The sequence below is a fragment of the Temnothorax americanus genome, unplaced genomic scaffold (assembly GCF_048541705.1).
Source record: "Temnothorax americanus isolate GAGA-0224 unplaced genomic scaffold, ASM4854170v1 Scaffold4, whole genome shotgun sequence".
Lineage (NCBI taxonomy): Eukaryota > Metazoa > Arthropoda > Insecta > Hymenoptera > Formicidae > Temnothorax > Temnothorax americanus.
The window spans coordinates 7,663,579-7,687,502 of record NW_027509547.1 but is presented as its reverse complement, the minus strand read 5'-3'; the positions used below and the strand labels follow the sequence as shown (position 1 = coordinate 7,687,502).

The 23,924-nt window shown below is 39.5% G+C and overlaps 1 protein-coding gene and 1 non-coding gene across 5 annotated transcripts in view; both read right to left on the bottom strand.

The window, feature by feature from the left end:
* The window catches only part of LOC143902590 (uncharacterized), a 74,234-nt gene extending 50,903 nt beyond the window's left edge, over positions 1-23,331 (bottom strand). For 2 of the 4 annotated variants that reach the window (XM_077415625.1, XM_077415627.1), the window contains exons 1-6: positions 23,185-23,329; positions 21,911-21,985; positions 21,437-21,523; positions 20,630-20,828; positions 20,281-20,391; positions 19,933-19,984 (exon numbers count right to left, since the gene is read on the bottom strand). The gene's annotated coding sequence lies outside the window, so the exon portion shown is untranslated. Of the gene's footprint in view, positions 1-19,932; positions 19,985-20,280; positions 20,392-20,629; positions 20,829-21,436; positions 21,524-21,910; positions 21,986-22,396; positions 22,587-23,184 lie in introns of all 4 variants that reach the window. The other 2 variants (XM_077415626.1, XR_013258418.1) reach the window with 2 other exon arrangements.
* Positions 18,610-18,729, bottom strand: LOC143902751 (5S ribosomal RNA). The gene has a single exon (XR_013258468.1). It is a non-coding gene; the product is annotated as a 5S ribosomal RNA (ribosomal RNA).
* Positions 23,332-23,924: the final 593 nt, after the last annotated feature.

Sequence of the window (23,924 nt, the reverse complement as noted above, 5' to 3'; positions counted from 1 at the left end):
TAATAGATCGCTACTATTTCGATTTAGTGTATGATCGAATGGAATACTTTCCTGACCATCTCTGTTCTTTGGTAATAATATTAGTCAAATTCAATTCTACAGATTTACTCTTTTTTCTCAGATGGAAAAATCTTCGTAAGAATATAAAATATGAAAACAAAAATAAAAGAGTATATAAAAGTTTTATTAAATAGTTTAGTAGACCAATGTAATTCAAAATCGGTTTGTTTAAGAAGGGTTTACACATAAAAAATTTGACCCGGTGACACTGTTCTTAAGAATATTACTTAAATATTTATGAAATATTTTTCCGTAAGGAGAGAGAAACTGATGATGACTTCGAAGTCACACAACCGTCGAAATTTTGACACTCTCCGCGACGATCGCCGCAAAGTATGCGACCGTTCCGATCGCGTGGCTTTTGCGGTCGTATAGGAAGAGACGTGCAGACCAGACACCGCGCCAAAACGGTGAAATCGATCCGCGTCTGACGGCAGACGCCACATAATGGATCGCCGGTGCTCCAGTCTCCTTCTGCATCTCCTCCTCCTCCACCCCTTCATTCCGTGCTCCGTATATCTCCGAGGCCTGTGCGGACGTTTGGGTCGCGATGCCTCGCGGTGGCTCTCGCGCGGATTCTGGCCCCCGAGGGGGCCCGAAAAACCTAGCCTCAAAACGCACGCGGATAATTGGGGATAATGTCGGGGTTGCCGGGGCCCCGTAATTGCACGAGACCAGGCCCTTTCCAGGTCTCGCGCTCCCCACGGTCTCTCTCTTCCTCGCGCTCCGCACGGCTCGCTTGGCCCTCGCACTAGCTGTCTGTCCGTTTGTTCCTTCGTTCGTTCTGGTAACGTCCGTCTGTCGACCGCTTTCGCAGAACCCGATAGTACTAATTCGTCGGTTTGTTTCGCGCTGCCGTGTTATTACAGTTCGGACCCGCGTATAGAGTGGGTCAACGCGGAACGCCAAGTTCCTGCGATCCGCGGCGAAATGCGGCCGCGGCTGCTTCTGACCCCGCAAGCCGGCGATTTCAAGACGGCGTTCTTGAAAACTATCTTCGTTTTATGCATCATGCGACGTTACATTCTTTTAACGACGCGATTGCTTGCGTCGTTTGACAACAGAAACAGCGCTCCATTTTGTTTAGACCAAAGTGTCCGATAGAGCACCATACGGTACGGTGAAAGTAGCAAACTGTTAGGTAACCAATAATGAGCAAATTACACACATAGCCAGATAGTAATAACATGTTGTCTCATTGATGATTTGCATAGATAACACGTAAGACGCATATATAAGACGTAATAATCGTATATGGATACGCAATAACGATATCGCTTTGCCGCTCAGTTCAAACCAGCTTTCAATAAAGTTGCGTGAATGCATAATTTCTTAATCAATATATAAATGCTTACCAATAATTTTTATCAATAACACAAACATATAATTAAGTTATAAAAGAAAATATTATACTATAAAAGAAAAATTGTGATAATGCGCGGGCAAAGCAATATCAAATTTTTACGGCATCTAAAAATATTTTTTTTATGTAAATGGCCTATTTGTAATTTGTACACGGATGTTCAACGACTGTATATTGAGAAAAGTACAGCGATAAAGAAGCGATAGAGAAAAATAGAAAAATAAATGCAAGAAGAAATGTCTCTTTGAAGTTGTACATTGCCGAAGAAAAGTTTACGGAATGCATTTTCAAAAAAGCTACGAAAAAAAGGTTACTTTTACTGACGGAAAGATTTGCGACTAATAATTAGCGGCTCGTACCGTGTCGAGTAAAGTGAGGGACAACGCGTTTCGCGACCAACTTCCTAGTAGGTCCTGTTTTGCTCTTCAAGAATTTCAAAGAATTCGTAACGTTTACTTGCCAGCGAGTTGAGCTTAAAGTATCTTAAGAGTATACAGCCTCTTTGCTTTGCCCAAAATTATTCTTCGATTTGAAGCAATCTTCTTTGCGCTCTGTTCCAGATATGTCATTTTTTTTTCAGTATTATAGTCAACTTCATTTTCTAGTCATTGATCTTTTTAATACATATTTGAAATTGCTTTCTTAAGATTCTATCGCATTCTCGAATTGCTACACAGAGTCACTTTCTTCGAGCAAGAAGGAAATAAGGAGCAAAATAAGAAAAGTCAACAAAAGTCTTATAATACTAGTACATAATTAAGAAAATTTTCCTCATATAATATCCTTGAAAAAAGAATATTAACATTTAATGTATATTCAATAGCGCCTAATGCATTTAAGTATCTAGCGCTGAATGATTAATACTTCAAGAGTAATGATTATTTAATCGTTAACGACGTTCAATCACGCCTCCTAAAGCTGCAATTTTATCTGAATCTAAACAGCATTTTCCCCTTCCTATGATTGAATCAATACAAAGGTAAAAATAATATAACGACAGACAAATCTCATCGTAGAACTGTAACACGCCCTGTAGAAATGCGCAGTCAACGACCTTAAATTACATCGTCCCTATATCAGATCGAGTTTTATACAATTATCCAATCCGCTAATGAGACAAGAGGGTAAACATCACTTGCTTCTACTTTCATATGAATAAAAGACAATGTATTTATAGTTTCACACCTGGTAAAAAAGCCTTATGTATGTATGTACACAAACTAACGGAATTTGTCATAATTTTATTATTTTAAATAATTCCTTTTAAGATGTACGTAATAGAGAGCATCGTTTTTGTTTACTATTAAATTATAATAAATCAATGAGTGATTACTCATTAATATTTATTGTGCATTTAGTTATCAAACTTCGAAAATTGATGAGAAAAAGTAAATCGATCCTCTTGTATGTACATACATGAACGCTTCGCATGGCCATTTATTATTCATACGAGTAAGCCGCGATTTTTGAGGCATTAGAAATTCATGGACGGAACAGCTGTATATTCACCTGGCCTATACCTAGCCACAATCATTGATCGCGTGTCGGGCGTTTGAAAACACGCGTATGCATTGTCCGGATCGCGACGTACAAAAGTTCTTCCCGACGTATAAATTCCATCAATTGATAAAACATTGCACGCTATTTACATTTGCGTTGTGATCAAAATATAAGGCAAAACTTCAAAAAGATAAAATTAGTTTATTACATAAAAATATTTAAATAAATGTATAAAATAAATAATGATAATACACAGATTGATACGTTCAACGTTATTGTCATATCTAAATAATCATCATTTGACATTTAACAAGTCGATATGGAAAGGAGAGAAGATGGCACCGGGACCGATTGCTATGCATCGGTATCTTCTAAGCAGACAACGTTACAAATTAGCAGATAATCAATTAGCTCGAACTTCCGGTGTGCTTGAGCAAACAAATGACAGAACTCGTAGCGCGGCTCGTAAAATTTTTGGTAATTAGAGGCTGCTGAAGGCGCAGGGCGGAGTCAGGACCGGACCTAACATCGTTTCTTCGTGTGGACGTATACTCCACCACGGATGGGATCACGCGTAAAAAGAGTGCAGCAAGTTTAATTTTACCGAGGGCGACAAAACCCGCCTGGAATCTGCATATAGATAGGGTCTTCTGTGTAACAGAGACGTAGGAACGAATCTCGTAGAATTCCAGAGTTTTTCTTCTAAAACTCGGCCGTTTCTCGACTTTCTCGGAATTTTGCGGCTCGCGTGAAGCGCATGTTCCGAGACACCGCGCAGTTTCTTTTCAGATGCTACCCAGATCGAACGATATATAGTTGTTACGCACGAGATCGTGCCTCTTATCACGAACAATAGACAGGGAATTTAATACGTTGTTATCACTTATAATTATCCCACCGACGTTTAACAATTCTAATATGCCGCGTTCGTAGAATTGATATAATTATGAACGGAAAAGATACTTCCTCGCGCTCAACTTAAACCGTTATATGAAGTAGGGGTTAGTCGATTCATAATTCATATATAATAATTTTATACATGTTCATAAATTCATGTTGTAATAAATTTATAAATACAGCGAGAAAACGGTAGCATAAGAAGTAAAATTAACACCTCATCAGCCAATTTACCATTAAATATCCTAACATATTTCAGAACTGCCTAAACACCTGGATGCAACATGAAACAGTCCAGTAAACAAGAAACATCAAGAAAAATTTCAACTACATTACAACGTTGTAACGTTAATACAATGTAGTTGAAATGTTTCTTGATGTTTCTTCTTGCTTACTGGAAGGGAAATATACATGCGAAAAAAAATTTTTTAATTTTGACATTCGTTGCCAATAAGAAGATCGGAAGCTAGTTTGTAATTACTTCGATCTAATAATAGTCGCGAATTAATGACGACTATTATTATCACGCACGCGTCCACGCGTCGCAAAAAAAAAAGGTACGCGGAAGATTCAGCAGAAAATCATCAAATCTGAGACCCCGGCGAATTTGGGAGCCTTCAATCCTTCACACTCGGCGGCAGTTTCGGTTTCTTATGTAGAGGTTTCCGTCATCAGGATCACACGCGATATTCCGACAATCCCCGATTGGTAGCCGACCGTTAATGCCTGATCGACGGCGCCAGAATCCGAGGAACCCGGTCGCGTCCCCCGTCGCTGTGAGACACATCGGCACATTTCGGGCTATCATTAGCCGCATCTGCCGTGCGGTTGCGAGAGGAGAGATATAAAAAGGGGCTGTAATTACCACCTTAAACGACGTATATTCCTTCATTCTTACGTCTCAGTCTTTGTTTCCGTGACCACGGGTTCATCGTATCATCGTTAAAATGATCCTCCGCGGCTGGCTCGGGTCGAAGGTGCCCATTTGGAGCCCCGGGCTTTTAGGCGTGTTTCGACTATTTCTCCTGTCCGGCACGGATGTACTCCGTCTCGTTTTCGAGGAAACGGAACACGAGTAGATGTCACGCGCCCTTTGTCATTAATTTTTGGACGAAATAATCCAATCGTTCCTCAATTTTAGACATTTGCGTCCGATCAGTAAACACATGGCATTCAGCGTCAACGCTTATTTCTTCTAACTTTAGACAAATGCATCTGCTATAATATAATTCCAAGTTATATTTAATGTATTTATCTCCTCGAATGTGAACTTGATGAATTTGATAATCACATTCAATTGATACAAAAGTATAAAAATTGTTGCAAAGAGTGATGGGTGGTAGCAGGTGCTAATGTTTTTGCCGTCGGAGAGACAAATGAGCTTTGCGACGGTCGGCGCGCATGCTTCGCGGAAGAAATCGCCGACGGTGATCTCGCGCGCGGCGAGTTCAATCGACCGAGAACTTTTTAAAATCAATCAAGGACATCCGCGTGGACGAGATCGCGATTAAGCGTCCTTGTGGTAGTTCAAGGCTGAAGTGTCTCGGGCACACAAGATGAAATCGGAAGGTGGACCGACTCGCCCGCGGCTCCATCGAAATCCCGTGAACGGGTTTCGGTACATTGTTCGAGAACGGGAGTCCGTTCGATAACTAGGAGGATCTTATCTTAGAGGGCTCCCAGTTTCGACGGTCGCCGTACCTCGAGCTCTTAAAGGATGTACCCTCGAGGGACGACCGTGCTTTGAGGGCGCCGCATCGCGCCAACCACGCCTCCTCCAACGTTATTTACCTCCGTCCTCTTCGCCCTTGCGATTTTATTGCCTTCTTCTCCCCCTTTTTCGACTTTGGTCCACCAAGCCCGGGAGCGATAGATACCTTCGGCATCAATAATGGAAGCAACTGCGGGCTCCGTCGATCTCGTCGACTTTACGAAGAATTGCAATGTATATATACGGAAGATCTTCTTTTCACGTCAAGAAATAAACATTCTCTATAATGCATCAAATAATAGCAAAGATGCAAACTTATATAATGATAATAATAATAATTATTTTAAATTTTGTGGATTCGAATATAATAATCATAACTTTATTTTGCTCAGTTAATTGTAAAGAAAATTAAAATAATTACAGTATTGCTGTACGTATAAAAGTTGCAAAATATATTATAGTAAATGATCAATGACAAGATTGTCTACATTGCGTTTCAGCAATAACTAAGTTTTTCCTATATTTCAGACTTAGATTTAGTTTCAGATTCGATAGCAGAACAACTGATGATAAACAATTTGCAAGCAATATCTGGAATTATGGATCATATATGTATTTGCGCTATAATATATAACGCATTATAAAATTCCGACGGATAAAGCATCAGCCAAATAGTCCTTATATCGTTAAGCAGCACAATATACCTTGGCAACAATACCTACACTCAAAACCTAACTACTATTATGATACGGTAGAGAATAATGCGTTTAATACGTGTACCTCCGTGTTATCTGATTTCATAAACTGACGGTTAAACGCTGACTCGTTGTATATTTTCTGAAATTGCCAGTGGACAATGAATAGCGTCTTTATGCATCCATTAACGATCATAAGTCGAGTAAACACAGGCGCTTGTAAGTGCCACCCGTCGTACCATGGTATTTACGATATTTTAGCGTCGTGGTAATACCCGCGTTTAACTTTAACACATGCGTTTAAAGATGATTCCGTCAAGATGATTTTACCATCGACAAAATAAATCTCGTTAGGACGCTCGCATCAATTCATGTTTTAATTTTTGCATCATGGCTTCTGGGAACAGTTGCACGATCGATCTTCTGGGTTCTTGATTTTTTTCTCGATGACCGAAAGGGCGAAGAATGCCCTCCTCATAGCATCGAGGTTTTTAATAGCATCTAGCTCTAGATCAGATAAGTTCTAACAACGTATACGTTACGTCATCTAGATCGCCTCGGAGGCTATAAAGGATCATCGACATCCCTCTTGAACTTCCTTCATTCTTATTGCAATAACCTCGGTATCCGAAATTCTTGCGTAGGGCAGAGAGGACGCTCACGGCTGAATAAGCGACGAAGAAAAGAAACTTTGAGCACAAAGTGAACACCCCCGTGAGGACGTAACTTCCAAGGATATAAATCTCCCGGGACAGTGATGCTCCTGCCCCCGGCAGGGAATTCGAGAAAAATTCATTTGGGGAGGCGCTACACGTTGAAAACGAAGAAGCCGTGCAGGATAGCGAATTCTTTTCGTATAGCGACAACTAATAATTAAAAGTCGTCTGTTAGTAGCCGATTGTTTCTATCAACCAGTCAACTCTATATAAAAGCCACTTTTCGAGCTACTGCGATTGATCAGATAATAATATTCCAATCTCTCGATAAAATAAAATAATTGCAAAATTTTATTAACTATATGGGAAATTAATATTCAATCTGTTTTAGAAAATGTCGGTTTCCATAATTTTATTGTAAGGTTAAGGGTTTTTCTTGAGCAAACTTGAACACTGAAGCAGCAGATATCATTGTTCTGTGTAAGCTACATAGGTAGTTATTAAGCTATAAGCTATTTAGAAGACCTAGCTCATCACATGTGCATATTCTCATTATGCCAAACATCCGAAGTAAAGCACTTAGCAAAACAGTAGCTTTAGAAGAAAGAAAAGAAACTTTTACGGGAAATCTTATAGTCGGTCCTTCTTCATTATCACAGCAATGCTGTTCCACACGTAAAAATTGAGTGCAATGTAACGCCTAGCGGGAGAAGGATGAACGTTCACCAAAATGGCGATCATCTGTCTGCGCTGCACGCACTTGGTAGCACACGAGTATAATCACGCACATGTCTTAAAGCTAAAAGTTTCATTGATACTTTACGGTTCTCATGCGTCGTCATAACACGTGTGAGCGAGAACACTTCACTCTAATGTCACCGGAATCAAAAGAGATAAAATAATACAATTGACATTACGTCACCTGTCACGATTTCGATGAATATAATCGCAAGGTTGATGGACGGGCTGACGCGCGATAGATTCCACAGAGATTATTTTTCAAGGTCGCCAAGATGGCGGCTATCAACGCGCGTCTCGATGCTAAAGAGGTCGCGGAGTCATCCCCCGGCCGAAGTGACATTCGGGAACACGTTGGTCCCGTTGCGGATCGGAGCGCACGAGGCGGACAGGTGTAACGCGCAGCGGCAGTAGACACCAACTGATCTCACATAACAACGGCCGATAAAATTGTTGCGTTTCCACCAAAAATTATCCTCTTTTTTTCCCTCGCGGTATAAAAAGTACAAAATTGTGGTAATTTAGCCCCCACCAGAACGACGATGGCGACGGTGGCGGCGGCAGCGCTGCTCCGCTTGCTGCCCACGAAGAGAGGAGAGGCATCGGGGGACTCGGGGGTACGGGTGAAAGAGAGGGAGAACGAAAGAAGGAATTCCAGAGAGAAGAAGAGGGAGAGTGATAGCGCGAGACGAAGAGAGAACCGCAAAGGGAACGAGAGAGGAAGAGGTGAGGGACGGGGAGAGGGACGCAGGCGAAACGGGGGCCTTTCGCCTGTGAATACACCGCACTAACAACACGGGACAATTATGGTTCAATATAGCCGACGTTAATAGCAATAGCGGCTGCTTCGCACGCTCGGCGTTCTTCGGTGTTCCGGCTTCTATTCCTCTCGTAGGGAAAAAAGGAGAACGTGAGTTGCACGGAATTCGCGCTTGCATACACGTTGAACCACATGTATGATAATCAATCAGCTATCACATAATAGTAACAAATGTTGAAGACAAAACAAACGTGCGAAAAATAATTTCCGTACAATTTAAGCGAACGATTAGAAATAGTACAATGGACACTTCTATTTAATTCTCCCTCGATTTCCGATCTTAAGAGAACTGCCAACTTGATATCGTTGAAACAAACTACGTCCTCGTTAGATCATTTTGTATCTCCTACGATAAACATACCTCGAATTCGGCGCGGTCCGTCGACAGCAGTTGCGATCAGTTCAAAATTCAAAATTCAAGATCGGATGCGACCGGCGCGGAGAAGACTCCTCGAACCGCTCTGCATTTCGCGAGCACTGTTACTCCCTGACTCGCGTCGCCGTTCGTGTGAACCCGGCCGATGCTTTAAGCCACCGAGAAGGGGCATACTATGAAATTAGTATAATCACGATCAAAATTACTTGCGCCGGGTAACGCTGAACCACCAACCGCCGCTCAAATAACCCGCCCCGTCGTCGCCAATCGGGACTCGCGAGTCAGCGGCCATCTTGCGCGGTGCTACATGCGCGTCGGAAGCCACGAATTACCGCAAAAGTGGATAATTTCTGCTTGCGGGGTGCGCGCCAGGCCGTCCACTGTGTACCGCTCTGCCGTATCCGATCCAGTTTCGAAACCTTCATGAGGAAGAACTTTGATAGAGTCTAGCGAATGAGAGGAATCGATACGAATAACCTCGATAAATTAATAACCGCACGGAATAGCTATGCTCTATGTCATTTTCTTAGGGAATGATTACGATAAAAGAAGAAGAGGAGCGGGAATGCTTGAATGCTCGAAGGAAATGCACGCAGGGGGAAAGAAGAACGAACAAACATAGGGGTTTGTTGGAAGAAGTAATAGATAGGGGAGATAAACATATTAAACACTTATTGCAGAATTGCAGGACGCAAAAACAGGCAGCAAAGAATAAGAATACGAAAAAGCGTTTCTAAGAAGATGGAAAAAATAGATAGAAATTTGAATTATTCTTTAATTAAGTTGCGCGATTAACAACAATAACATTCAGCTATTAACTTTAAGGATTAAAAAAATTTATTATTACACAATATTGCATTATATTATTTGCATTTGCAAAAATTATATCTTGCGCAAGTATGTATTTAGCAAGCATGGGATTCTAATAGAAAGAAGCTGCACTTTTCAGAACTATATACATATGCCACCGGCGATAAATTCCATCATTTTCCTCGCGCACGTCATTCATCATTGTAGATACTTCGCTTGGATGTGTGTATATATACGCATACACACGTATTACTTCTCTTCTGATGACCGCGAAGAAACATCTCACGCGACCCGAATCCGCAGATCGCGCTCGCAATGTCGCTCACCCGGTTTTACCGCCGCAAGGCCCTCGGCTCCCGTTCGCAGCAGTACCGCAGCACCGTGTAATTAGTAAGAGCGAAATGTTTAGGCTGCTCTCATCCGTCGCCGAAGAAACGCCCCTTCATGTACAGGACATAGTATACGTATTCCGGAGCGGTACCGGAGGAAGAGGAAATGGGATTTAGTATCTTGGAAGATCATAATTTAAGTAATGGTGTTTTTGTTCCCCGCATAAATTTTGTATCGAGGTATGAAAAGTTAATAGCTGTCGTGAAACATTGTTTCACAAAGATACAAAATTATGAAGGTAGAAAGTTACGTTAATAGAATTCGGTGATGACTCTTAGCAATGTAGAAGGTAGGAAAGGTATTTCAATATTAAGTTAATGAGGAAATGTTAATTGACAAAATTTCATTTCTCTAAAATCAACTGGAATTTAATGGCTTAGACAATTTGTCGCGTCCTGTTAATCACGTGCATAGACGACTGTTTCGCGAGCGTGAAGCTTCAAGTCCCACTCAGCATCAGTGACCGAGTGGTAGACTGGCCTCATCATAATCTAATTAGTGACATCTGATAAATTTTTCTCATGTCCCTGTACACGCGCAATTACACCGGTGTGCAGAGAGCTTAATGCGGCCCAACCAGCCGGGACCCGGAATGCGCCATGTTACATTTCGTTACGTTGCGTTACGTTGCCCACTGATTATAGTTCGTTAATTATCGGTGGCCGCGGCTAACCAAAATTAGAGGATTCGAAGTCGCCACTCTAGTTCGCGCGTATTAAGCCGGAGTGAGAATAAGAGCACGAAGGTCGAGCCTTCCTTCGCATTGCGTACCAAAAGAAAAATATTAATCAGCTTCGACATGGTTTGCCCGTATACGAGGGTAAGAGAGGTAGTTAATTCAGATTGACTCTTTGTGATCAGTTGTGCGATTAAACCTCGCAACGCTTGAATCGAAGGAACAGTAAAATAATTACATAGCCATTACACACTGAAATAAAAAATATTAAAAAAATACAAAAAAAATAAATATTAAGGCTGTTAAAACACACTTGATCCATCCAAGATCAGCTACATTATTATTTCCTCTCCTATATGCCTTTCACTTACAAAGACGTTACTTTATCCTACAAAAGACTCTTGCTCACCTCATCGAGATCTGCATTGCAAAGGAGAAGAAGCGAAGAAGAAAGAACGCGACGGACAGAAAAGAAGGGCGTAGTGTGCGGGAGATTCCTGCCAGTCCTTCCGCCGTTTTTCGAGGCGTATCCTATCTGCTACACCCGGGGCACGAATACGAATTAGGACCGAGTCGCAGCGGGATCGGGGCCCGGCCGATTTCGTGTATACTGGCGCCTTGGGCAACGGTAAGTTGCTGCAGTGGGTCTAGCCACTGCTCTGCCCTCTGTAATTATACCGTGTACAGCCCACCGCCGCTTTACTCTTTCTCCGAGAGAGCGTTACTCCTCTCCCTTCGCTCCCCGTACATTTCTGTTCCTCGGCGATACCTCGTGTTGTTCAACGTACGTCTCGTCGTGGTCCCGCCGGGGGCGAAGGTTGCGCTCGAACAGCCGTCTTCAAGTACCTCCCTTGCCATCTCCCGCGAGTCCTCGTCCGACTCCGACATGTCGATTTTTTTACTTTTTATAATTAACTACCCCCTGTAGCCGGCGTTGATAGTCAAATATTTAATTTAAAAAATGATTTAAAAATACAAAAATATGCTAAAATTATATCTATTTTTAAAAGAGCAAAGATTAAGTTATGTAATACTATTTTTATGTAACTATATGATACGGCATTATAATTAGCACTAGTTATTAAAGTATAAGTAGTCGTTGTATATTATTTTTATAAAAGCTTCAACGAGGTAAGAACAGCCCCGTTTGATTGCAAAAGACGATAAGTCGTGCGCGTCCCAACCTTTTACTATGACACTCCTGAAGCATGACTATCAAGTTATCGTTATTCATCTCTTATCGTCGTATCGAGATTAACTTTACGCGGCGCGTAATTAGCACTGAGAAATTATTACAAGTAGCGCGCGCCCTTGATTTACGGGACAGGGGGGTGTATTCAGCTGCGCGCTGCCGCGCTCCGCGAGGCGCTTTTCTGATCTCGAGATTTCGCAATCTTGTATCTACCGCATTACGCAAAATCGTGCGAGCAATTATCTCACGCACACGCACGCACGTCGTCGGCGCGGTGCGGCGCGTACCCTCCATTCATTGCGTCGGACATCGTCGCGGCCGATATTCAACGAGTACCGGCGCATCATCTGCATCTCGGTCGCCCGGAGCGATCGGTGCCCCGTTGTGGATATTCGAGAGAGGGGTAATTGGGGTTCGGGAGCGCCATTTCGTTCGCGCGATCACCCCGATATGTATCTCGATACGCATCTATAGCGACGTCGTTCGACGGCGACGGCGGCGGCGCGATGGCGATTTCCGATGATTTAATATTCGTGAAAAACGCGCCGGGCGCCTGCTGACGGACGATTGGTACGCAACCCCCTCAGGTTTCTTCAGCTTTGTTTTTCTATCGGCTTATTTATTCTGTAAATTATCGAGACGGCTATCTGCGCGTGTCGTGCCATCGTGCCATCGTGTATAATCACGGAGACAAAAAGAAAAAAAAATGACTAGGTCATTGCGCTGTGCGGACTTGCATCGAGTTTATCTTTCGCTCTATTTCTTTCTGTTGTTATATGAACGGCTGATTATTGTTATTTCCGTGATTCGCGGATAAAAGCGTATAAAATTTGAGATAATTTTATAAAGTCGAAATATTCATGTGTGTAAAGCGAAGATATGTCATAGTTAGAATGTGCGTATAATAATAAAGTATATAAATTAAAATTATATTACCAATTCGCGATGATGTTATTTATATTATAAATTATAAGGTGTCGCTCTTCTACTCATAGTAGTGTGCAAAAAATGGATATAGTTATTTATAGCAATTAAGTTTAGCATATAAAATTGTTTGATTCTTTCATTCATCTTACATGGGAAGAGTTTGGCGAAGATGTCGATGTAAAAGTCAATGACGCCAGTTCAGTGTGACGTGTCAAGCATGGCTCGATTTATAACGAAAGTCCACAGTAGCCTTGATAAATTGCCGTAATCTCAGTTAAACGCTATGACTCATATCGTATAGATATGATCGGCGAATATACTGACACGAGTATACGGGCGTATGCAGCGATTTGCGTATACAATACTTATGCATTACGTAATGTATAAATGTGAATATTGTCACTTGCAATAGTAATTATTACTGGATTGCTAATATTGCTATAAAAAATATGTCACCTTAATTATTGCATTAACCTGTATGCAAAAAAATTCTCTCAAAAGTATTTACAACATGAGCAGTTCAATATACGTAAAAGCTTCTATGTCTAGATTACAAATCTAGTTTTGAAATCTCGACATATGGAAGTAAAATGCAATTTTCCGAAATTACTATATGAAAATGCATATTAATTTTAATCTTAATTCAAGAGTTTTGACATTTTTACAATTTTTTTACTTTTTTTCGCAAATAATATATGGATTAGCTGCTAGAAAGGTTCGAGATAGAATCAATAAATGGCAAAGAATGTAAGAAACATGTGCATGCATGCACACTTGAGCAGGCTACTTATACATTATCTTGGTCCTCCGTTTGGTATATATTTGCTAGTACATAGATTTATGTTTTATTACACATATTTAAGATGCCGCGTGCAGACGCGTTGCTCCGTAACGTACCTACATAATCGTTTCACTAATAAACTAACGCTATCCGAGACACCTGATAAAAGATAACGCTCGATGTCTGCCACCGCCGTGAAATATTGCCTGTTAACACGAATCAAACGAATTAAAGAATTAACGGGGATCTCTTGTCCACAATCTTTCCACAAATCTGGCGATTTATTTTCTTCTTGGGTATTTACATATTTCTCTTTTTATCTAGATATTTATTTGCATACATCAGAATCTGTGCAAACGGCTTGCGACAAGTTCCTTAATATAGCCGTAATTTGGTGGAAAACGTTTCCTCGGCTCATAGATTTTAATTTTCTCGCACATACGGAAGGACGGTGGTGATCCTCCCTGCGGCGTCATTATTTATGTATATATACATGTAGGATATTTTTAAATACATGGCCCCTTCAGACGGTAGGTAATTAATTAATTGACCGTTCACTAATTATGTGAATTAAATAGTTATTCATGTTATATCACGCGAATGTAATACCTGAGATCTCAATGATAAAATATCTACATCAACCTAATTTACTGTCGCTATTATAATTACATATTGCTTAATTAATCAGTTATTTGAAAACATATTTGCGTATATTTTCTCTTACGCGGGAATATCCGCTAAATTAATTTTAGATAGACTATGTACATCTATTAAACGAACATGTCAATCAAGCAACTAATTTTCATGATTATTATTGTACTACACCATCTTTTGAGTCTATGTCAACTGAAGAATTTCACTGTCGAAAGCTGATTGTCTATGGAAATCGAAGAGCATAGAAAAATTTCTGTTTCACACTTTCAAGCTGTCTTCTGTCTGTCTTCTCACACAGCTGACATCGTTTCTTAGCGCGCAAAAATAGACTATCGAGAGTACTGACTCTTATGAAGGATTGTAAATGTCACCATATTGAGAGTCACTCGCTCGGAAGACAGCCCGTGATCATCGGTTCGATATAATATGCAAGCATATGACGTCTGTCATGTCGAGCAACGCGTTTTCGATCCAAGTTCGCGTGCACGCAGATCGACCGATCATGAGTGTTAAAACCGAGCGTGATACCGTTTTATGCTGGTTAACCAACGACGTTATTGGTGCCAGGTCGCATATCCGTTTGCATGCCGAACCGTAAATTCGATTAGTCCTTATCGCAGCAAAAGCTCATCATCTTTTTGAGAAATTAAGCAACGGATCACGGGGTAGTTTTAAATAATTATGATAATGATGCACGTTTGCGGCAGTAACTGTAGCCGGCATAATTTATTTAAATTTCTCTAAAAACCCCAATTTTTGCTTGCTCACATAGAGTATACATGGTCCGTAGAGTACACTCATTTATACCTATCTCATTTACTACACACTATTGATAGAAATGTAATATCGTCGTTAGAGCTAAAGCACATGACAGTACTCAGCATAAACCATATGTCAAAACGCCCTTTTTTTCTGTCCCAAACAACATCCACTGACATCAATATCTGTCTGTAACTGTTGTCCACGTTTTGCAATAGTCGGACGATAATTTATTGGTATCTTCTGACTTCGCTGGAAAGTTCCTCTTGATTGCGACGAGGCCGGGAAAGGTGCGAGTAGTAATCCACTTTATTCGTCACACCTCGCGAGCTAACCCGGGCATTGATTTCACATTAGCACGACCGACACATCGTGCCCATTTCGTTTCCTCCTTCTTCTCTTCCTCACCGCTGATGCCGATGTGTACATAACGCTCGCGCGTGTATGTACGCGCTCACGTGCCCTCGCCGTGACTCCATTCGTTCAAAGGGAGCGAAGCTTGACGCGACCGAGCTGCAGCACGCAACACCGAGCTCAGCGGCGACCGCAATATTAGATTAATGGCGGATGTACTTCACTTTCGGAGGGCGTCCATCTCTCTCTCTCTCTCTTGCCCGTCATGGAATTTCCGCCGAAAATAAGCGCTTCGAGTGGCGTCAACTAGACTTTGTAGATTATCCACCAATTTCGAATTCAATATCTTATTTTTACAATTACGATCAGAAAGCTCAAAAGAGCTTTCAGCAGTGAACATTGGTGATACAGCGAATCGATAGCGCGATCGCCCTTGACATAAATCGCAGTTGTGTACCGCGATATTAGAAAAACGACCGATGCACCGCGGAAATGATGAATTAACTGATTTTTGTATAGATATATTTAAGCTGGACGAGCTTGTTTTTTTTAATAATAAAAACATGGAAGAAAATTAACACTGTAGTTACTGGCTATATACAAATAAAAATTCACTATCTATCTACTTATATATCGCATAAAAGTGGAAAAACTGTAATTTCTCTCATCTAATTATAAATCAATGATGTTTGCAGGTAGTCGAATCCATAAATATTAACCGATTTATTGCCGCTGCCGAATACAATTAACCGTTCGAAAAATATCGAAACTCATAAATCAGACTTGCGCCTCTATCCACGCGTATCGTATTCTCGTATGTAAATCTCCGCGTCGGGTATCTGAACCAGTTTCCATCTCTGATCGATGCGGGATCGCACAACTGCGATACTGGGCGAAGCCGATCGGCGGGCCAGATCGCGGCGCGACGGCGACGACGAAGTCCGCGGCGACGTAAACCAACGTGGAAAAAACGACGCAAAGAGTTATAACCGTCAATGTAACGGGAGGAAGGGACTCGGTGTCTCTCTCCTCTCTCTCTCTCTCTCTCTCTCTCTCTCTCTCTCTCTCTCTCGCTTTCTCCGCTTGAACAAGCGGCAGCAACAGCGATGGCCTCAAGGGCCGAACGTGGCGGAATGGGGAGATCCCCGACTACGATCGCGCGATAAGATGCAGCGTTGTCGGTTGACAAAGGGTCGTAGGAACGCCTACTCAGATCGGACGCACAACCGCTTGCGGGGGCGTCCATATTAAAATCGGCCACCCGTCTCCTCCCTTCATCCCCTTTGCCCTTACCATCGTGCCCTTACCATATTGCCCGCGACGTACATACCATCAGTTGCCAGAAAACGCGACAACCCTTTTCTAATGCATGTTGCAACTATATGGTTTGAAGTATGACGTTTAGACGTTATGCTGACTCTTTGTTTTTTGGATTTACATTCATTATTATTAGCTTATTTTAATTACTGCAGTTAATGTTTAGAATTTTTATTAATATTATTAAAAATCACGATATTTATTGCAATTTTTGTTATAAAAAGTTAATTTCTCGTTCTTTGTATTTAAAAAAATAATTACAATTTTATATATTAATAAAAATAGTATAAAGTATAAACATATCTTAAATACATTGCTCAAAAAAATTATGGCATAGAAAAAATTTTGCCGAAAATTGACCAATTTTGACTGCCGGTCACTTCGCGAAAAATTATCGTAGATAAATTTTTTTTTTTTAAGCTTGAAGTCTCTACTTTAAGAATTAATGTATCTCCATTTTTTGCGATACACCTACCCCTGGTAACCTCTGAAATCTGAGGGCATGTTTGGCATACTTAAATCTGAGGCAAAGTTTGACGAAATGCACGGAAAAATTTCTTTCGGAGACGCCGTTTGCATCATCATAAAATTCAAATTTTTTACTTTAATTTAAAAAAAAACAAAGTCGCTACAATTTTTTTTTGCAAAGTTAGCCCCTCAAAATTATCATTGATTCTTGGTTTTTGAGATAAGGACCCCGTGGTTCGTCACTTCCACAGTAATTATTGACTTCAAACCCTTTCTTCTGTGCACACGTGTGCGCGCGTGTGTGTCAACAAACACTTTTGCCATTGATCTACTATAGCTTACAGTCATTAAACCCGCCGGTCGGTACTTGGTCCAAAAGCCAAACAACAACGGTAATTTTGAAGAGCTGTAACTTTGCGAAAAAAAATCGTAGCAACTTCGCTTTCTTTTTTAATTGAATTTTATGCCGATACAAACGGCGTCTCCGAAAGAAAATTTTCCACGTCCGTGCATTTCATCAAACTTTGCAATTTTCAATATGCCAAACATGCCCTCAGATTTCAAGAGTTACAGGGGTAGGGGTGCATCGCATTCAAAAAATAGAGGTACATTCTTAAAGTAGAGACTTCAAGCTTCAATTTGAGAAAAAAAAATCATTCGTCTACGGTAATATTTCGCGAAGTGATCGGCAGTCAAAATTGGCAAATTTTTGGCAAATTTTTTTTCTATGCCATAATTTTTTTGAGCAGTGTATTAACTTCCTATTTTCAAAAACTATATAAAAAATATTAGTGATTAATTGTTATTTTGATATCTAATGGCCTAGTTTACACCGACCGTTTGATACGCTTACTATAAGTACTATATCTCGGTTTACACCGGTATAACCCGAGATCTACAATAATACAAATTTGATATGGATATAGTACTTGGTATACGCGTACTAAACAGTCGGTGTGAGCCATTAAACTCTAAATCTGAAATGTGAAATCCAGAATGCAACAAAAAATCCACTCTTAAAAAAGCCATGCATGTAAGAGGTTTTATTGGGTCTATTTTCTATTGTTGAACTGGCTGCACACTAGTTTAGAGTTTATCTTCTTTACTCAACATTGAAAGGAAAAAGATAAACTTTGCAAAAGATAAACCAGTGCAGCCAGTTCAGCACCAGAAAACAGACTCATTGTTGACGCTTTTCCGCGATGCGATTAGTTCTTCCACTACGCTTACTTCGTGAGCATCTGTCATCGCATATTTTGACAGTTTTATGTATCAAGGGGTTAATATAGTGTGTAATATAATAGTATATAATATATATAATATCATTACAGATGTGTATATATATATATAGTATATATAGTATATATAGTACATATAATAGTATATAATGATATAACATTAAAGCCAAATAGCGCGCGCGTTTGTGTAATAATAAAAATGCAAAAAAAAATGCAAAAAGATTTGATGGTAACATCACACGGTGTTCCCAAGCGGTCACCCATCCAAGTACTAACCGTGCTCAACGTTGCTTGACTTCAGTGATCGGACGAGAACTGGTACTTTACAACGTGATATGAACGTTACCCTGATATGTAAGTTATCCGTAATCAGTTTTATAATATTGATCCTGTTCCAAAATTTCACTTTTTTTTTATATAACAATAAATGTCATAAAAATCGTTAACTGATTAATCAATACGTACAATCAGAAAGCCATTCAATACTTATTTTCATCTAAGTATTTTTATCTAATTAATAGTATTTTGTGCACGCGATTTTAATTATAAAAACTTGTGAATGCAAATATCGTACACGTACAATACTTTTCACGCGAGAATTCAACGATATAAGAATGAAAAGGCACGCAAGTTCTAATCGCATCGGTCAAAAGCTTGGAAATGTGACTCATGCTGCACTCTAGAACAGATCTCCTCAACTCGCTTCCATCAGGAAGTAATACCTATTGAGCACGATGGTGGATAATGCGTACCAAATGATAATTTGTTCATAAAACCAGAGAGAATTCTAAGGCTGGCATTCATAGATATTAAGTCAGATATCTTATACATAAGATCGTCTTAAGTTCATCTTTAGATACGCTGTACGACTCGTTTCATTGCAATGAAACGAGTCGTACAGCATCTAAAGATAAACTTAAGGCAATCTTAAATATAAGATGTGACTATGATGAATACCGGCCTAAGAATGGACGTGCTCAGTTTTAGAAATTTAGATGGAGCTTGGTCCACTGGCGCCTTTATACAGATATTTTCGGCAGGTAACATACTATATCCACGATTCTGCTCCATGCATGTGCACGATTGTTTGGTTTTATATATTCCGTGCTATATCCGTAAAGTGTAACAATGCAATATAAAAATCTAGGCCCATATGCATATTTCGATTCGAACGATTTGTTGCTGAATCTCACCTCAAAAGCATGCAGAGATGAGAAATTCAGATAAATCACGTAAGATCCGGAAGGGATTATAAATTCCCCACACAATTAGAATTGATAAAAATGTCTTCGCATTTTGTAAATTATTAAAATTATAATATTTTGTCGTATAGTATATTATTTTAAAATCATTTTAAAGTAATGTGTAAAACTGATCGATTTTAAAATAATTACCTTTAGATAATTAATTTAAAAAAATCTTCTATTTCAATAAATTTCAATAACAATAAATATATATACATATATCAGATCTCACGTCATATTACTATTTTAACTGGTAAAATTCAGTTATCAATTACCTCAATAGATATATGTTAATTTATCACTCACCGACCCCGATGCGCAACAGCGGAATTATATCTGCCACGTAGCTACGTTGATTCTGTAAGAAACAAATATAAAATTCATATTAAAACAGTGCGTACCTACATACAAAAAATTTAATATTTTAAAACAATTCTTATCACATCGAACGTTTTATTTATTACTCAATTAGATGTTTCCTTAAATAATTATATACATTCTCCGATAAAGATCTTTACAAAAATCAATTTTTACAAAAGATTAAATTACTCCTTTTCTTTAACTATTATTTTCAAATCAAATGGTGTTGAAATAAAAAGGCTCAAGAATAAACAAAAAAAATTACTCTTACACAAAATAAAAAATAATATTTACCGCAAAGTTGTTCCGCTGGCGCCTGACGCCTCTCCCAGGCCTCCCCTCCTCTCAGGCTGTCCTCTCGGGTTGTCAGCTCCCTCGATGCGACACTTTGGGCGTCGTTATCTCCTGAAACATATAGGTATAAATAAACAATTTGATATTAAATAATTCTTACACATTAAACTTTTTATTCATCATTCAATTACACATTTATTTAAATAATTATACATTTTTGAAAAAAAATCTTTACAAAAATAATTTCTTATAAAATTTCAAATTATTTCTTTCTTTCTTTATAATTATTATTTTAAAATCTGCACGATAAAATAAAACGATTCAAGTGTAAGCAAAATATAATATTTACCACAATGTTGTTTTGCCGGCGCCTGACGCCTCTCCTAGGCCACCTCTTCCTACTCTCGGGTTCTTCCATCTAAACCTTTTTTTCACACAACAGCGTATATGTCTGTCCGATACCTCTCTTAGGCCTCCTCATCCTCCTCTCGGGTTTTTCCATCTAAACCCTTTTTTTCACACAACAGCTATATGTTTACAAGATTGATCTGTAACATATGAAAATATTCAAATAAAAATAATGTCTAAAATAAATATCCTGATATCCTAATCTTATAATTTAAACTATTATAAATTTTAATTAGAATTTAGAAATATTTAGAAATATTGTATATATATTAACAAGTAATATTTTATATATATTTATTAATATTAATCAAGTCATAATTTATTAGATATTATAAAAAAAATCTTAAAATATAAGCTAAAATATTTTAATAACATAAAATATTTTAACAATAAATAAGTGGAATAAGTAAGTCCGTTTGTTCTTCTTCGAAGGACTTCCAGAACTGCAACTGGTGCAATAAGTTAGACTGAGACAAGTATATTTTGTTTCACTCTAAATTATTGCACTAGTGTGCATCAGTTCAGGAAGTTCTTCGAAAAAGAACAAACGGAATGGAATACGACCGTATATGAGACATACAGTCGTCAACATCAAATTACGGAAAGGCTGTTAAAATATTTTATTTATTACGCAGTGTATTAGATATTCATTACACTATTACATACAGTGATCTGACAACAATAAACTGCGCAAATAAATAATTATTTCCATTATTAACAATTAATAAATAGATTATGAAATGCTTACCTTATCTGTTACACCTGGCAGCCTTCTCGGCTCCTCCTCTTCTCTTCTTTCCTCGTTGCTATATTTCTGCGCACTTACATCTGTTTCCTAAAACAAACAAAATATTGATTACAATTAATCGATTACAAGCAATCACTAGAATACAATTATTGCGGTTCTGCCATACTTTCTACGATACTCTCGAAATTAACCACACGCGACGCGTACTTAATCGTATTACAACAGCGGAGAAATAAGAGAAAAAAATTATAGCACGTTCGATATCAGCGTTACTTCACAAATAAAAATCAACGCATCGAAATGCATCAATGAAACGCGGCGTCGCTAGATTGATTCCGACAGATCTTTGGCCGAACAAGACTTTCGAACGCGTTCGAACCGATTATCAATATCCGAGCGCCGAATTTATACTTCTCGCGATAGGGGTACCTCATTAAATATTAGATGGAAAGTTAATTTACATGTTATACTTACTAATTAAATAAGTCGCGACGGCCACTCATTCCGGAGCCGATCCGTCTCGTGTCTGTCCACTCTGTCCGCCGCGTTCTGTAAATGAAAGGGGAATGTAATCAACAAGGCGGAGGCGTTTCGTCTTCCGCGCGCGGTTAACGTCTCGCGCCGAAAGCGACGCGGCGCGGCGGCGTCACTACGGTACGCGCTCCATTTCTCGCACTTCGAGTAGGAAATACTATATATATATATATATATATATATATACGCTTGCCTTTTACTACAATTATTATTTTGCCTTCAAACGAATCAGCGTATTGATATTCTTGGCAGATATCCGCGATTTCGCGACTGACCGCACGACGACGCGCCTTCGGCCGAACAAGTACCGCGAATACACAGCGTATTTTCAAGAACTATACCAATATCGGAGCGTGAAATGTGTGCTACACGCGATAGATGGTAATATAAAATAACGAACGTAAGGTTAATATAGTTCATTCTTACCGCAGTTAAACGAGTTGCGACGTCACTCGTCCCGTAGCCGATCCGTCCCGTGTCCGGACTGTCCGGAAACGAACGAAGGGAGATCGCGGCGTAATCAACATGGCGGATCGAAGCGTTTCGTTTCCCGCGCGCGGTCAACTTCACGCGACAAGATCGACGTGCCGCGCCGCCGTCGCGCTACGCGTCTGTTCTTAACACTTAACGCGATTAAAGCCCCTTGCACAATGCCAGGCAACAGGCAATATGGACAAGAAATAACCAAAAAATCATTAATTACAACCTAAAAAAATTCGAATGCTATGATTGGTTGGCAACAGGCAATCTAGGCACAGAATTTCCAACGTGACGGAAACTCTGTGTATATTGCCTGTGTCACTGGTTATTCTGCATTTATACATGATTTCTGATTCTGTTCCTATTGCCTGTTGCCTAGCATTGTGCAAGGGGCTTAAGGGCCAAAGTACATAACATGGCGTTAGCGATATATATATACGACGGTCGTATTTAGTCCCCGACCTGACAGATCAGGATACGCCAAAGCTTGTGCGTTACCTACGTCCACGACTACGATTGTCATATGTGCTTTGGCCCTATGCATTTTCCGCGGTACTTCCAGTAGCAAATACTGTATGCTCGCCTTTACGATCGTCTATAGTATTACAAGTATTCTTCTCTTTACAAATTACTTTAATTGTGCAACGCAAATATATTACTTTAATCACTTGTTTCCTTGCCTTATTCTATTTGATGATGCGAAGTTTACGCTCGAACGAAAAATGCGTACTTACACAATCTCGCGAGATCACGGATCCGCCCGACACTCGTCGATGTTCCACGACGGATGTATCAAGAAATCGCGATGATCGCGAATGAGAACTCGCGTGAATTGCGCGGTCAACTTCGCGCGCTCAGGGAGCAACTAAACTGCCGCGGCGCTGCTACACCTCTGTTTGCTCCCAACTGCACTTTCGCGGACTTTTCACATTTCGGGTGCGTTCGCGGAACGCGCTATTTAGCGCTAAGAATAAACGTTCGCGCGACAGATTTCAATTTAAATGCATCTAGAACAAAACCAAAGTGCAAAGCTTTGCATGACCATTATATTCAATTAATTATATGCACAATCGTGTAAAATACATTCGATAGAAGAAGCCATGCATCTCGGATGTAAATCGTTTTCCTACACGCAAACGCTTGTAAAAAATTATCTCATAAAACGCTATAAATATTTCGAGAACGCAACAACGTAATTTGAAATTAATTATGTGTACAATTAACATAACTTTTATGTTGAAGTTATAAGATTGTAAGATAAAATCAACACGCTTTTTTTCTGTGTAAATTTTAACACATTTAATATATACGTTTAAATTGTGTTACTTTAACATATTTTTTAGATTATTTTAATAAATTTTACATTTTAAATTTGTTTAAGTTCATATACATAATCTGTCAGTGTTAACTGATCTATTTGCACACAATTTTCATTTATCGTATACAAAATTGTTTGTTCTTATTTTCTTAGACT